The sequence below is a fragment of the Oncorhynchus keta genome, chromosome 10 (genome assembly GCF_023373465.1).
Source record: "Oncorhynchus keta strain PuntledgeMale-10-30-2019 chromosome 10, Oket_V2, whole genome shotgun sequence".
Classification (NCBI taxonomy): domain Eukaryota; kingdom Metazoa; phylum Chordata; class Actinopteri; order Salmoniformes; family Salmonidae; genus Oncorhynchus; species Oncorhynchus keta.
Genome location: NC_068430.1, coordinates 778,081 through 793,919, shown reverse-complemented (window position 1 = coordinate 793,919; position 15,839 = coordinate 778,081).

Sequence of the window (15,839 nt, the reverse complement as noted above, 5' to 3'; positions counted from 1 at the left end):
GGGGACCTGTATCATACCTCTCTCTAGGGGACCTGTATCATACCTCTCTCTGGGGGACCTGTATCATACCTCTCTCTGGGGGACCTGTATCATACCTCTCTCTGGGGGACCTGTATCATACCTCTCTCTGGGGGACCTGTATCATACCTCTCTCTGGGGGACCTGTATCATACCTCTCTCTATTGGACCTGTATCATACCTCTCTCTATTGGACCTGTATCATACCTCTCTCTAGGGGACCTGTATCATACCTCTCTCTAGGGGACCTGTATCATACCTCTCCCTGGGGGACCTGTATCATACCTCTCTCTAGGGGACCTGTATCATACCTCTCTCTATTGGACCTGTATCATACCTCTCTCTGGGGGACCTGTATCATACCTCTCTCTGGGGGACCTGTATCATACCTCTCTCTGGGGGACCTGTATCATACCTCTCTCTGGGGGACCTGTATCATACTTCTCTCTGGGGACCTGTATCATACCTCTCTCTGGGGGACCTGTATCATACCTCTCTCTGGGGGACCTGTATCATACCTCTCTCTAGGGGACCTGTATCATACCTCTCTCTGGGGACCTGTATCATACCTCTCTCTGGGGGACCTGTATCATACCTCTCTCTGGGGGACCTGTATCATACCTCTCTCTGGGGACCTGTATCATACCTCTCTCTGGGGGACCTGTATCATACCTCTCTCTATTGGACCTGTATCATACCTCTCTCTGGGGGACCTGTATCATACCTCTCTCTGGGGACCTGTATCATACCTCTCTCTGGGGGACCTGTATCATACCTCTCTCTGGGGGACCTGTATCATACCTCTCTCTGGGGGACCTGTATCATACCTCTCTCTATTGGACCTGTATCATACCTCTCTCTAGGGGACCTGTATCATACCTCTCTCTGGGGGACCTGTATCATACCTCTCTCTGGGGACCTGTATCATACCTCTCTCTATTGGACCTGTATAATACCTCTCTCTGGGGTACCTGAATCATACCTCTCTCTGGGGACCTGTATCATACCTCTCTCTGGGGGACCTGTATCATACCTCTCTCTGGGGGACCTGTATCATACCTCTCTCTATTGGACCTGTATCATACCTCTCTCTGGGGGACCTGTATCACACCTCTCTGGGGGACCTGTATCATACCTCTCTCTAGGGGACCTGTATCATACCTCTCTCTAGGGGACCTGTATCATACCTCTCTCTGGGGGACCTGTATCATACCTCTCTAAGGGGGACCTGTATCATACCTCTCTCTGGGGACCTGTATCATACCTCTCTCTAGGGGACCTGTATCATACCTCTCTCTATTGGACCTGTATCATACCTCTCTCTATTGGACCTGTATCATACCTCTCTCTGGGGGACCTGTATCATACCTCTCTCTATTGGACCTGTATCATACCTCTCTCTATTGGACCTGTATCATACCTCTCTCTAGGGGACCTGTATCATACCTCTCTCTGGGGGACCTGTATCATACCTCTCTCTAGGGGACCTGTATCATACCTCTCTCTGGGGGACCTGTATCATACCTCTCTCTGGGGGACCTGTATCATACCTCTCTCTGGGGGACCTGTATCATACCTCTCTCTATTGGACCTGTATCATACCTCTCTCTATTGGACCTGTATCATACCTCTCTCTAGGGACCTGTATCATACCTCTCTCTATTGGACCTGTATCATACCTCTCTCTATTGGACCTGTATCATACCTCTCTCTGGGGGACCTGTATCATACCTCTCTCTATTGGACCTGTATCATACCTCTCTCTATTGGACCTGTATCATACCTCTCTCTAGGGGACCTGTATCATACCTCTCTCTGGGGGACCTGTATCATACCTCTCTCTAGGGGACCTGTATCATACCTCTCTCTGGGGGACCTGTATCATACCTCTCTCTGGGGGACCTGTATCATACCTCTCTCTGGGGGACCTGTATCATACCTCTCTCTGGGGACCTGTATCATACCTCTCTCTGGGGGACCTGTATCATACCTCTCTCTATTGGACCTGTATCATACCTCTCTCTATTGGACCTGTATCATACCTCTCTCTAGGGGACCTGTATCATACCTCTCTCTATTGGACCTGTATCATACCTCTCTCTGGGGGACCTGTATCATACCTCTCTCTGGGGGACCTGTATCATACCTCTCTCTGGGGGACCTGTATCATACCTCTCTCTGGGGGACCTGTATCATACTTCTCTCTGGGGACCTGTATCATACCTCTCTCTGGGGACCTGTATCATACCTCTCTCTGGGGGACCTGTATCATACCTCTCTCTAGGGGACCTGTATCATACCTCTCTCTGGGGGACCTGTATCATACCTCTCTCTGGGGGACCTGTATCATACCTCTCTCTGGGGGACCTGTATCATACCTCTCTCTGGGGGACCTGTATCATACCTCTCTCTGGGGGACCTGTATCATACCTCTCTCTATTGGACCTGTATCATACCTCTCTCTGGGGACCTGTATCATACCTCTCTCTGGGGGACCTGTATCATACCTCTCTCTGGGGGACCTGTATCATACCTCTCTCTATTGGACCTGTATAATACCTCTCTCTGGGGTACCTGTATCATACCTCTCTCTGGGGGACCTGTATCATACCTCTCTCTGGGGGACCTGTATCATACCTCTCTCTGGGGGACCTGTATCATACCTCTCTCTATTGGACCTGTATCATACCTCTCTCTGGGGGACCTGTATCACACCTCTCTCTGGGGGACCTGTATCATACCTCTCTCTAGGGGACCTGTATCATACCTCTCTCTAGGGGACCTGTATCATACTTCTCTCTGGGGACCTGTATCATACCTCTCTCTGGGGGACCTGTATCATACCTCTCTCTGGGGGACCTGTATCATACCTCTCTCTAGGGGACCTGTATCATACCTCTCTCTGGGGGACCTGTATCATACCTCTCTCTAGGGGACCTGTATCATACCTCTCTCTGGGGGACCTGTATCATACCTCTCTCTGGGGGACCTGTATCATACCTCTCTCTGGGGGACCTGTATCATACCTCTCTCTGGGGGACCTGTATCATACCTCTCTCTGGGGGACCTGTATCATACCTCTCTCTATTGGACCTGTATCATACCTCTCTCTATTGGACCTGTATCATACCTCTCTCTAGGGGACCTGTATCATACCTCTCTCTAGGGGACCTGTATCATACCTCTCCCTGGGGACCTGTATCATACCTCTCTCTGGGGGACCTGTATCATACCTCTCTCTGGGGGACCTGCATCATACCTCTCTCTGGGGGACCTGTATCATACCTCTCTCTATTGGACCTGTATCATACCTCTCTCTGGGGACCTGTATCATACCTCTCTCTGGGGGACCTGTATCATACCTCTCTCTGGGGACCTGTATCATACCTCTCTCTATTGGACCTGTATAATACCTCTCTCTGGGGTACCTGTATCATACCTCTCTCTGGGGGACCTGTATCATACCTCTCTCTGGGGGACCTGTATCATACCTCTCTCTGGGGGACCTGTATCATACCTCTCTCTATTGGACCTGTATCATACCTCTCTCTGGGGGACCTGTATCACACCTCTCTCTGGGGGACCTGTATCATACCTCTCTCTAGGGGACCTGTATCATACCTCTCTCTAGGGGACCTGTATCATACCTCTCTCTGGGGGACCTGTATCATACCTCTCTAAGGGGGACCTGTATCATACCTCTCTCTGGGGGACCTGTATCATACCTCTCTCTAGGGGACCTGTATCATACCTCTCTCTATTGGACCTGTATCATACCTCTCTCTATTGGACCTGTATCATACCTCTCTCTGGGGGACCTGTATCATACCTCTCTCTATTGGACCTGTATCATACCTCTCTCTATTGGACCTGTATCATACCTCTCTCTAGGGGACCTGTATCATACCTCTCTCTGGGGGACCTGTATCATACCTCTCTCTAGGGGACCTGTATCATACCTCTCTCTGGGGGACCTGTATCATACCTCTCTCTGGGGGACCTGTATCATACCTCTCTCTGGGGGACCTGTATCATACCTCTCTCTGGGGGACCTGTATCATACCTCTCTCTGGGGGACCTGTATCATACCTCTCTCTATTGGACCTGTATCATACCTCTCTCTATTGGACCTGTATCATACCTCTCTCTAGGGGACCTGTATCATACCTCTCTCTAGGGGACCTGTATCATACCTCTCCCTGGGGGACCTGTATCATACCTCTCTCTAGGGGACCTGTATCATACCTCTCTCTATTGGACCTGTATCATACCTCTCTCTGGGGGACCTGTATCATACCTCTCTCTGGGGACCTGTATCATACCTCTCTCTGGGGGACCTGTATCATACCTCTCTCTGGGGGACCTGTATTATACTTCTCTCTGGGGACCTGTATCATACCTCTCTCTGGGGACCTGTATCATACCTCTCTCTGGGGGACCTGTATCATACCTCTCTCTAGGGGACCTGTATCATACCTCTCTCTGGGGGACCTGTATCATACCTCTCTCTGGGGGACCTGTATCATACCTCTCTCTGGGGGACCTGTATCATACCTCTCTCTGGGGGACCTGTATCATACCTCTCTCTGGGGGACCTGTATCATACCTCTCTCTATTGGACCTGTATCATACCTCTCTCTGGGGGACCTGTATCATACCTCTCTCTGGGGGACCTGTATCATACCTCTCTCTGGGGGACCTGTATCATACCTCTCTCTGGGGGACCTGTATCATACCTCTCTCTGGGGGACCTGTATCATACCTCTCTCTATTGGACCTGTATCATACCTCTCTCTGGGGGACCTGTATCATACCTCTCTCTAGGGGACCTGTATCATACCTCTCTCTGGGGGACCTGTATCATACCTCTCTCTATTGGACCTGTATCATACCTCTCTCTGGGGTACCTGAATCATACCTCTCTCTGGGGGACCTGTATCATACCTCTCTCTGGGGGACCTGTATCATACCTCTCTCTGGGGGACCTGTATCATACCTCTCTCTATTGGACCTGTATCATACCTCTCTCTGGGGACCTGTATCACACCTCTCTCTGGGGGACCTGTATCATACCTCTCTCTAGGGACCTGTATCATACCTCTCTCTAGGGGACCTGTATCATACCTCTCTCTGGGGGACCTGTATCATACCTCTCTAAGGGGGACCTGTATCATACCATCTCTCTGGGGGACCTGTATCATACCTCTCTCTAGGGGACCTGTATCATACCTCTCTCTATTGGACCTGTATCATACCTCTCTCTATTGGACCTGTATCATACCTCTCTCTGGGGGACCTGTATCATACCTCTCTCTATTGGACCTGTATCATACCTCTCTCTATTGGACCTGTATCATACCTCTCTCTAGGGGACCTGTATCATACCTCTCTCTGGGGGACCTGTATCATACCTCTCTCTAGGGGACCTGTATCATACCTCTCTCTGGGGGACCTGTATCATACCTCTCTCTGGGGGACCTGTATCATACCTCTCTCTGGGGGACCTGTATCATACCTCTCTCTATTGGACCTGTATCATACCTCTCTCTATTGGACCTGTATCATACCTCTCTCTAGGGGACCTGTATCATACCTCTCTCTAGGGGACCTGTATCATACCTCTCTCTGGGGGACCTGTATCATACCTCTCTCTAGGGGACCTGTATCATACCTCTCTCTATTGGACCTGTATCATACCTCTCTCTGGGGGACCTGTATCATACCTCTCTCTGGGGGACCTGTATCATACCTCTCTCTGGGGGACCTGTATCATACCTCTCTCTGGGGGACCTGTATCATACTTCTCTCTGGGGACCTGTATCATACCTCTCTCTGGGGGACCTGTATCATACCTCTCTCTGGGGGCCTGTATCATACCTCTCTCTAGGGGACCTGTATCATACCTCTCTCTGGGGGACCTGTATCATACCTCTCTCTGGGGGACCTGTATTATACCTCTCTCTGGGGGACCTGTATCATACCTCTCTCTGGGGGACCTGTATCATACCTCTCTCTGGGGGACCTGTATCATACCTCTCTCTATTGGACCTGTATCATACCTCTCTCTGGGGGACCTGTATCATACCTCTCTCTGGGGGACCTGTATCATACCTCTCTCTGGGGGACCTGTATCATACCTCTCTCTATTGGACCTGTATCATACCTCTCTCTGGGGACCTGTATCATACCTCTCTCTGGGGGACCTGTATCATACCTCTCTCTGGGGGACCTGTATCATACCTCTCTCTGGGGGACCTGTATCATACCTCTCTCTATTGGACCTGTATCATACCTCTCTCTGGGGGACCTGTATCACACCTCTCTCTGGGGGACCTGTATCATACCTCTCTCTAGGGGACCTGTATCATACCTCTCTCTAGGGGACCTGTATCATACCTCTCTCTGGGGGACCTGTATCATACCTCTCTATGGGGGACCTGTATCATACCTCTCTCTGGGGGACCTGTATCATACCTCTCTCTGGGGGACCTGTATCATACCTCTCTCTGGGGGACCTGTATCATACCTCTCTCTGGGGGACCTGTATCATACCTCTCTCTGGGGGACCTGTATCATACCTCTCTCTAGGGGACCTGTATCATACCTCTCTCTATTGGACCTGTATCATACCTCTCTCTGGGGACCTGTATCATACCTCTCTAAGGGGGACCTGTATCATACCTCTCTCTGGGGACCTGTATCATACCTCTCTCTGGGGGACCTGTATCATACCTCTCTCTAGGGGACCTGTATCATACCTCTCTCTGGGGGACCTGTATCATACCTCTCTCTGGGGGACCTGTATCATACCTCTCTCTAGGGGACCTGTATCATACCTCTCTCTAGGGGACCTGTATCATACCTCTCTCTGGGGGACCTGTATCATACCTCTCTCTGGGGGACCTGTATCATACCTCTCTCTGGGGGACCTGTATCATACCTCTCTCTAGGGGACCTGTATCATACCTCTCTCTAGGGGACCTGTATCATACCTCTCTCTGGGGGACCTGTATCATACCTCTCTAAGGGGGACCTGTATCATACCTCTCTCTGGGGGACCTGTATCATACCTCTCTCTGGGGGACCTGTATCATACCTCTCTCTAGGGGACCTGTATCATACCTCTCTCTGGGGGACCTGTATCATACCTCTCTCTGGGGGACCTGTATCATACCTCTCTCTAGGGGACCTGTATCATACCTCTCTCTATTGGACCTGTATCATACCTCTCTCTGGGGGACCTGTATCATACCTCTCTCTGGGGGACCTGTATCATACCTCTCTCTGGGGGACCTGTATCATACCTCTCTCTATTGGACCTGTATAATACCTCTCTCTGGGGGACCTGTATCATACCTCTCTCTGGGGGACCTGTATCATACCTCTCTCTGGGGGACCTGTATCACACCTCTCTCTGGGGGACCTGTATCATACCTCTCTCTAGGGGACCTGTATCATACCTCTCTCTATTGGACCTGTATCATACCTCTCTCTGGGGGACCTGTATCATACCTCTCTCTATTGGACCTGTATCATACCTCTCTCTGGGGGACCTGTATCATACCTCTCTCTGGGGGACCTGTATCATACCTCTCTCTGGGGGACCTGTATCATACCTCTCTCTATTGGACCTGTATAATACCTCTCTCTGGGGTACCTGTATCATACCTCTCTCTGGGGGACCTGTATCACACCTCTCTCTGGGGGACCTGTATCATACCTCTCTCTAGGGGACCTGTATCATACCTCTCTCTAGGGGACCTGTATCATACCTCTCTCTGGGGGACCTGTATCATACCTCTCTCTGGGGGACCTGTATCATACCTCTCTCTGGGGGACCTGTATCACACCTCTCTCTGGGGGACCTGTATCACACCTCTCTCTGGGGGACCTGTATCATACCTCTCTCTAGGGGACCTGTATCATACCTCTCTCTATTGGACCTGTATCATACCTCTCTCTGGGGGACCTGTATCATACCTCTCTCTATTGGACCTGTATCATACCTCTCTCTGGGGGACCTGTATCATACCTCTCTCTAGGGGACCTGTATCATACCTCTCTCTGGGGGACCTGTATCATACCTCTCTCTGGGGGACCTGTATCATACCTCTCTCTGGGGGACCTGTATCACACCTCTCTCTGGGGGACCTGTATCATACCTCTCTCTAGGGGACCTGTATCATACCTCTCTCTAGGGGACCTGTATCATACCTCTCTCTGGGGGACCTGTATCATACCTCTCTAAGGGGGACCTGTATCATACCTCTCTCTGGGGGACCTGTATCATACCTCTCTCTGGGGGACCTGTATCACACCTCTCTCTGGGGGACCTGTATCACACCTCTCTCTGGGGGACCTGTATCATACCTCTCTCTAGGGGACCTGTATCATACCTCTCTCTATTGGACCTGTATCATACCTCTCTCTGGGGGACCTGTATCATACCTCTCTCTATTGGACCTGTATCATACCTCTCTCTATTGGACCTGTATCATACCTCTATCTGGGGGACCTGTATCATACCTCTCTCTATTGGACCTGTATCATACCTCTCTCTATTGGACCTGTATCATACCTCTCTCTAGGGGACCTGTATCATACCTCTCTCTGGGGGACCTGTATCATACCTCTCTCTAGGGGACCTGTATCATACCTCTCTCTGGGGGACCTGTATCATACCTCTCTCTGGGGGACCTGTATCATACCTCTCTCTGGGGGACCTGTATCATACCTCTCTCTATTGGACCTGTATAATACCTCTCTCTGGGGGACCTGTATCATACCTCTCTCTGGGGGACCTGTATCACACCTCTCTCTGGGGGACCTGTATCATACCTCTCTCTAGGGGACCTGTATCATACCTCTCTCTGGGGGACCTGTATCATACCTCTCTCTGGGGGACCTGTATCATACCTCTCTCTATTGGACCTGTATCATACCTCTCTCTGGGGGACCTGTATCATACCTCTCTCTGGGGGACCTGTATCATACCTCTCTCTGGGGGACCTGTATCATACCTCTCTCTAGGGGACCTGTATCATACCTCTCTCTGGGGGACCTGTATCATACCTCTCTCTAGGGGACCTGTATCATACCTCTCTCTGGGGGACCTGTATCATACCTCTCTCTGGGGGACCTGTATCACACCTCTCTCTGGGGGACCTGTATCATACCTCTCTCTAGGGGACCTGTATCATACCTCTCTCTGGGGGACCTGTATCATACCTCTCTCTGGGGGACCTGTATCATACCTCTCTCTGGGGGACCTGTATCATACCTCTCTCTATTGGACCTGTATAATACCTCTCTCTGGGGACCTGTATCATACCTCTCTCTGGGGGACCTGTATCATACCTCTCTCTGGGGGACCTGTATCATACCTCTCTCTGGGGGACCTGTATCATACCTCTCTCTGGGGGACCTGTATCATACCTCTCTCTGGGGGACCTGTATCATACCTCTCTCTGGGGGACCTGTATCATACCTCTCTCTATTGGACCTGTATCCTCTCTTTACAGGGGCTCATCCACGGTCTGGTTCTCTCAGGATAACAGTGTTTCAGTAGCAGTCAGACGTTACAGGGGCTCATCCACGGGGTCTGGTTCTCTCAGGATAACAGTGTTTCAGTAGCAGTCAGACGTTACAGGGGCTCATCCACGGGGTCTGGTTCTCTCAGGATAACAGTGTTTCAGCGGGGTCCCCTCATTATGTGGTGTCTGACCCCTCAATATGTGGTGTCTGACCCCTCATTATGTGGTGTTTAACCCCATCATTATGTGGTGTCTGACCCCATCATTATGTGGTGTCTGACCCCATCATTATGTGGTGTCTGACCCCTCATTATGTGGTGTCTGACCCCTCCATTATGTGGTGTCTGACCCCTCATTATGTGGTGTCTGACCCCTCATTATGTGGTGTCTGACCCCTCATTATGTGGTGTCTGACCCCTCATTATGTGGTGTCTGACCCCTCATTATGTGGTGTCTGACCCCTCCATTATGTGGTGTCTGACCCCTCCATTATGTGGTGTCTGACCCCCTCATTATGTGGTGTCTGACCCCTCCATTATGTGGTGTCTGACCCCTCATTATGTGGTGTCTGACCCCCTCATTATGTGGTGTCTGACCCCTCCATTATGTGGTGTCTGACCCCTCATTATGTGGTGTCTGACCCCCTCATTATGTGGTGTTTAACCCCTCATTATGTGGTGTCTGACCCCCTCATTATGTGGTGTCTGACCCCATCATTATGTGGTGTCTGACCCCTCATTATGTGGTGTTTAACCCCATCATTATGTGGTGTCTGACCCCATCATTATGTGGTGTCTGACCCCATCATTATGTGGTGTCTGACCCCTCATTATGTGGTGTCTGACCCATCATTATGTGGTGTCTGACCCATCATTATGTGGTGTCTGACCCCTCATTATGTGGTGTCTGACCCCTCATTATGTGGTGTCTGACCCATCATTATGTGGTGTCTGACCCCTCATTATGTGGTGTCTGACCCCTCATTATGTGGTGTCTGACCCCTCATTATGTGGTGTCTGACCCCTCATTATGTGGTGTCTGACCCATCATTATGTGGTGTCTGACCCATCATTATGTGGTGTCTGACCCCTCATTATGTGGTGTCTGACCCCTCATTATGTGGTGTCTGACCCCTCATTATGTGGTGTTTAACCTCATTATGTGGTGTCTGACCCATCATTATGTGGTGTCTGACCCCATCATTATGTGGTGTCTGACCCTCTCATTATGTGGTGTCTGACCCCTCATTATGTGGTGTCTGACCCCTCATTATGTGGTGTCTGACCCCTCATTATGTGGTGTCTGACCCCTCATTATGTGGTGTCTGACCCCTCATTATGTGGTGTCTGACCCCTCATTATGTGGTGTCTGACCCCTCATTATGTGGTGTCTGACCCCTCATTATGTGGTGTTTAACCTCATTATGTGGTGTCTGACCCTCTCATTATGTGGTGTCTGACCCTCTCATTATGTGGTGTCTGACCCCTCATTATGTGGTGTCTGACCCCTCATTATGTGGTGTCTGACCCCTCATTATGTGGTGTCTGACCCCCTCATTATGTGGTGTCTGACCCCTCATTATGTGGTGTCTGACCCATCATTATGTGGTGTCTGACCCCTCATTATGTGGTGTCTGACCCCTCATTATGTGGTGTCTGACCCCCTCATTATGTGGTTTTTAACCTCATTATGTGGTGTCTGACCCCTCATTATGTGGTGTCTGACCCATCATTATGTGGTGTCTGACCCCTCATTATGTGGTGTCTGACCCCTCATTATGTGGTGTCTGACCCATCATTATGTGGTGTCTGACCCCTCATTATGTGGTGTCTGACCCCCTCATTATGTGGTGTCTGACCCCTCATTATGTGGTGTCTGACCCCTCATTATGTGGTGTCTGACCCATCATTATGTGGTGTCTGACCCCTCATTATGTAGTGTCTGACCCTCTCATTATGTGGTGTCTGACCCTCTCATTATGTGGTGTCTGACCCCTCATTATGTGGTGTCTGACCCCTCATTATGTGGTGTCTGACCCCCTCATTATGTGGTGTCTGACCCATCATTATGTGGTGTCTGACCCCTCATTATGTGGTGTCTGACCCCATCATTATGTGGTGTCTGACCCCTCATTATGTGGTGTCTGACCCCTCATTATGTGGTGTCTGACCCCTCATTATGTGGTGTCTGACCCATCATTATGTGGTGTCTGACCCCATCATTATGTGGTGTCTGACCCCCTCATTATGTGGTGTCTAACCCCTCATTATGTGGTGTCTGACCCCTCATTATGTGGTGTCTGACCCCATCATTATGTGGTGTCTGACCCCCTCATTATGTGGTGTCTGACCCCTCATTATGTGGTGTCTGACCCCTCATTATGTGGTGTCTGACCCCTCATTATGTGGTGTCTGACCCCTCATTATGTGGTGTCTGACCCATCATTATGTGGTGTCTGACCCATCATTATGTGGTGTCTGACCCCATCATTATGTGGTGTCTGACCCCCTCATTATGTGGTGTCTGACCCCTCATTATGTGGTGTCTGACCCCTCATTATGTGGTGTCTGACCCCTCATTATGTGGTGTCTGACCCCCTCATTATGTGGTGTCTGACCCCCTCATTATGTGGTGTCTGACCCCTCATTATGTGGTGTCTGACCCCTCATTATGTGGTGTCTGACCCATCATTATGTGGTGTCTGACCCCTCATTATGTGGTGTCTGACCCCTCATTATGTGGTGTCTGACCCCTCATTATGTGGTGTCTGACCCCTCATTATGTGGTGTCTGACCCCTCATTATGTGGTGTCTGACCCATCATTATGTGGTGTCTGACCCCTCATTATGTGGTGTCTGACCCCTCATTATGTGGTGTCTGACCCCTCATTATGTGGTGTCTGACCCCTCATTATGTGGTGTCTGACCCCTCATTATGTGGTGTCTGACCCCTCATTATGTGGTGTCTGACCCCTCATTATGTGGTGTCTGACCCCTCATTATGTGGTGTCTGACCCCTCATTATGTGGTGTCTGACCCATCATTATGTGATGTCTTACCCCTCATTATGTGGTGTCTGACCCCTCATTATGTGGTGTCTGACCCCTCATTATGTGGTGTCTGACCCCTCATTATGTGGTGTCTGACCCCCTCATTATGTGGTGTCTAACCCCTCATTATGTGGTGTCTGACCCCTCATTATGTGGTGTCTGACCCCTCATTATGTGGTGTCTGACCCATCATTATGTGGTGTCTGACCCCTCATTATGTGGTGTCTGACCCCTCATTATGTGGTGTCTGACCCCTCATTATGTGTGGGTTGGTATTGATCTCTAACTCTTCAGCTGGTTGTTGACGATCCCTTTAAATCTGTTCTATTCCCTTCACATTTACACCAGATGGCAGGAGACACCAACATTCACTATTCTGGAGAGCAAGAGATCTGACTCAGCTGAATAGTTGGAAGGTGAATTTTTATGAACTAATTATAAACCGTGTTCATATCTATGATGACCTCTGACCTTTAGGTTGATATGTTGTTAAATTGTGCACAATAGTTTCTGATCTTGTAGAAAATATTGGGGATTTTGTCTCATTAAATCATTTTAAAAACCCCTCCAAGCCATAAGACTTCTGATCATTAGTTAAATAGTTAACCAAACCTATCTGTTTAACAATTTAATTTAATATTTAACTTTCTGCACCAACTCTTTTGACTCGTCACATTCACTGATGTTATTATTTATTACATATCCTGGTACCTAGTCACTTTATATGTCCATATCTACCTCAATTACCTTGTACCCCTCCTACACATTGACTCAGTCAGGTGTCAGGTGAGGGATCTGAACTTGCAACCTTTCGGTTACTAGTCCAACACTCTAACCACTGCTTGGTGTAAGAAGGGAACTTTAAATAACTGTCCATTTAATTACAATATATATTTTTTTATTTAACTAGGCAAGTCAGTTATGAACACACCTGCCACCCCTTCATGTTAAATAAAAAATATTATTTATTTATTTCTCTCTTTGTTGGGAAGGGCCCGTCAGGAAGCATTTCACTGTGAGGTCTACTACACCTGTTGTATTCAGCATTTCACTGTGAGGTCTACTACACCTGTTGTATTCAGCATTTCACTGTGAGGTCTACTACACCTGTTGTATTCAGCATTTCACTGTGAGGTCTACTACACCTGTTGTATTCAGCATTTCACTGTGAGGTCTACTACACCTGTTGTATTCAGCATTTCACTGTGAGGTCTACTACACCTGTTGTATTCAGCATTTCTCTGTGAGGTCTACTACACCTGTTGTATTCATCATTTCTCTGTGAGGTCTACTACACCTGTTGTATTCAGCATTTCACTGTGAGGTCTACTACACCTGTTGTATTCAGCATTTCACTGTAAGGTCTACTACACCTGTTGTAATTCAGCATTTCACTGTGAGGTCTACTACACCTGTTGTATTCAGCATTTCATTGTGAGGTCTACTACACCTGTTGTATTCAGCATTTCACTGTGAGGTCTACTACACCTGTTGTATTCAGCATTTCACTGTGAGGTCTACTACACCTGTTGTATTCAGCATTTCACTGTGAGGTCTACTATACCTGTTGTATTCAGCATTTCACTGTGAGGTCTACTACACCTGTTGTATTCAGCATTTCACTGTGAGGTCTACTACACCTGTTGTATTCAGCATTTCACTGTGAGGTCTACTACACCTGTTGTATTCAGCATTTCACTGTAAGGTCTACTACACCTGTTGTATTCAGCATTTCACTGTGAGGTCTACTACACCTGTTGTATTCAGCATTTCACTGTGAGGTCTACTACACCTGTTGTATTCAGCATTTCACTGTGAGGTCTACTACACCTGTTGTATTCAGCATTTCACTGTGAGGTCTACTACACCTGTTGTATTCAGCATTTCTCTGTGAGGTCTACTACACCTGTTGTATTCAGCATTTCTCTGTGAGGTCTACTACACCTGTTGTATTCAGCATTTCACTGTGAGGTCTACTACACCTGTTGTATTCAGCATTTCACTGTGAGGTCTACTACACCTGTTGTATTCAGCATTTCACTGTGAGGTCTACTACACCTGTTGTATTCAGCATTTCACTGTGAGGTCTACTACACCTGTTGTATTCAGCATTTCACTGTGAGGTCTACTACACCTGTTGTATTCAGCATTCCACTGTGAGGTCTACTACACCTGTTGTATTCAGCATTTCACTGTGAGGTCTACTACACCTGTTGTATTCAGCATTCCACTGTGAGGTCTACTACACCTGTTGTATTCAGCATTTCACTGTAAGGTCTACTACACCTGTTGTATTCAGCATTTCACTGTGAGGTCTACTACACCTGTTGTATTCAGCATTTCACTGTAAGGTCTACTACACCTGTTGTATTCAGCATTTCACTGTCAGGTCTACTACAAATGTTGTATTCATCATTCCACTGTGAGGTCTACTACACCTGTTGTATTCAGCATTTCACTGTGAGGTCTACTACACCTGTTGTATTCAGCATTTCACTGTAAGGTCTACTACACCTGTTGTATTCAGCATTTCACTGTAAGGTCTACTACACCTGTTGTATTCAGCATTTCACTGTCAGGTCTACTACAAATGTTGTATTCATCATTTCACTGTGAGGTCTACTACACCTGTTGTTAACTCTCTCTCTACATTGTTGGGAAGGGCCCGTCAGGAAGCACTGTTGTCAGAATGTTTTACTGACCAAAATACCACGAATACCAGAATTGATCTTCCTGGTTCCTCTCCTCTACGTGTGAAAAGCAGACCATATATGGTACTTCCACGTTTAAATAGCTCATTCACATTTTTTTTGGGGGGGGGGGGACAAGTTATCATAATCTTTCAGACTTTAATGTCAATCTCTGCATCATGTGCATCGTGTGGCGTAATACTCTTTCTGACCTGGAGTAAACTGGTGACATAATCCCTGTCTCCATCTATATAGTCCATCAACACCTCGTCTAATCTCATTATGGGTCTAAGAGCTTTCAGGGTGAAACTGTCATTGCTTCCCCTGACCCTGTCCTCGGTACTAAAGACCATCTGTTTTCTCGGAGTCAGGTAAGACCTCAGTCAGGGTTTCACTGGGTAGTCCGAGCCGAGTCAAATATCTATGTCCGTCTTTGTTGTCGTTATGCACTTGGTGCTTAGCGAAGAAGTTGGTCACCGCCTTGCTTTACTGTAAGGGAAACAACGGATGGACGAAAAGGATGAATAAACAGGGAAGGAGTTTACCGTC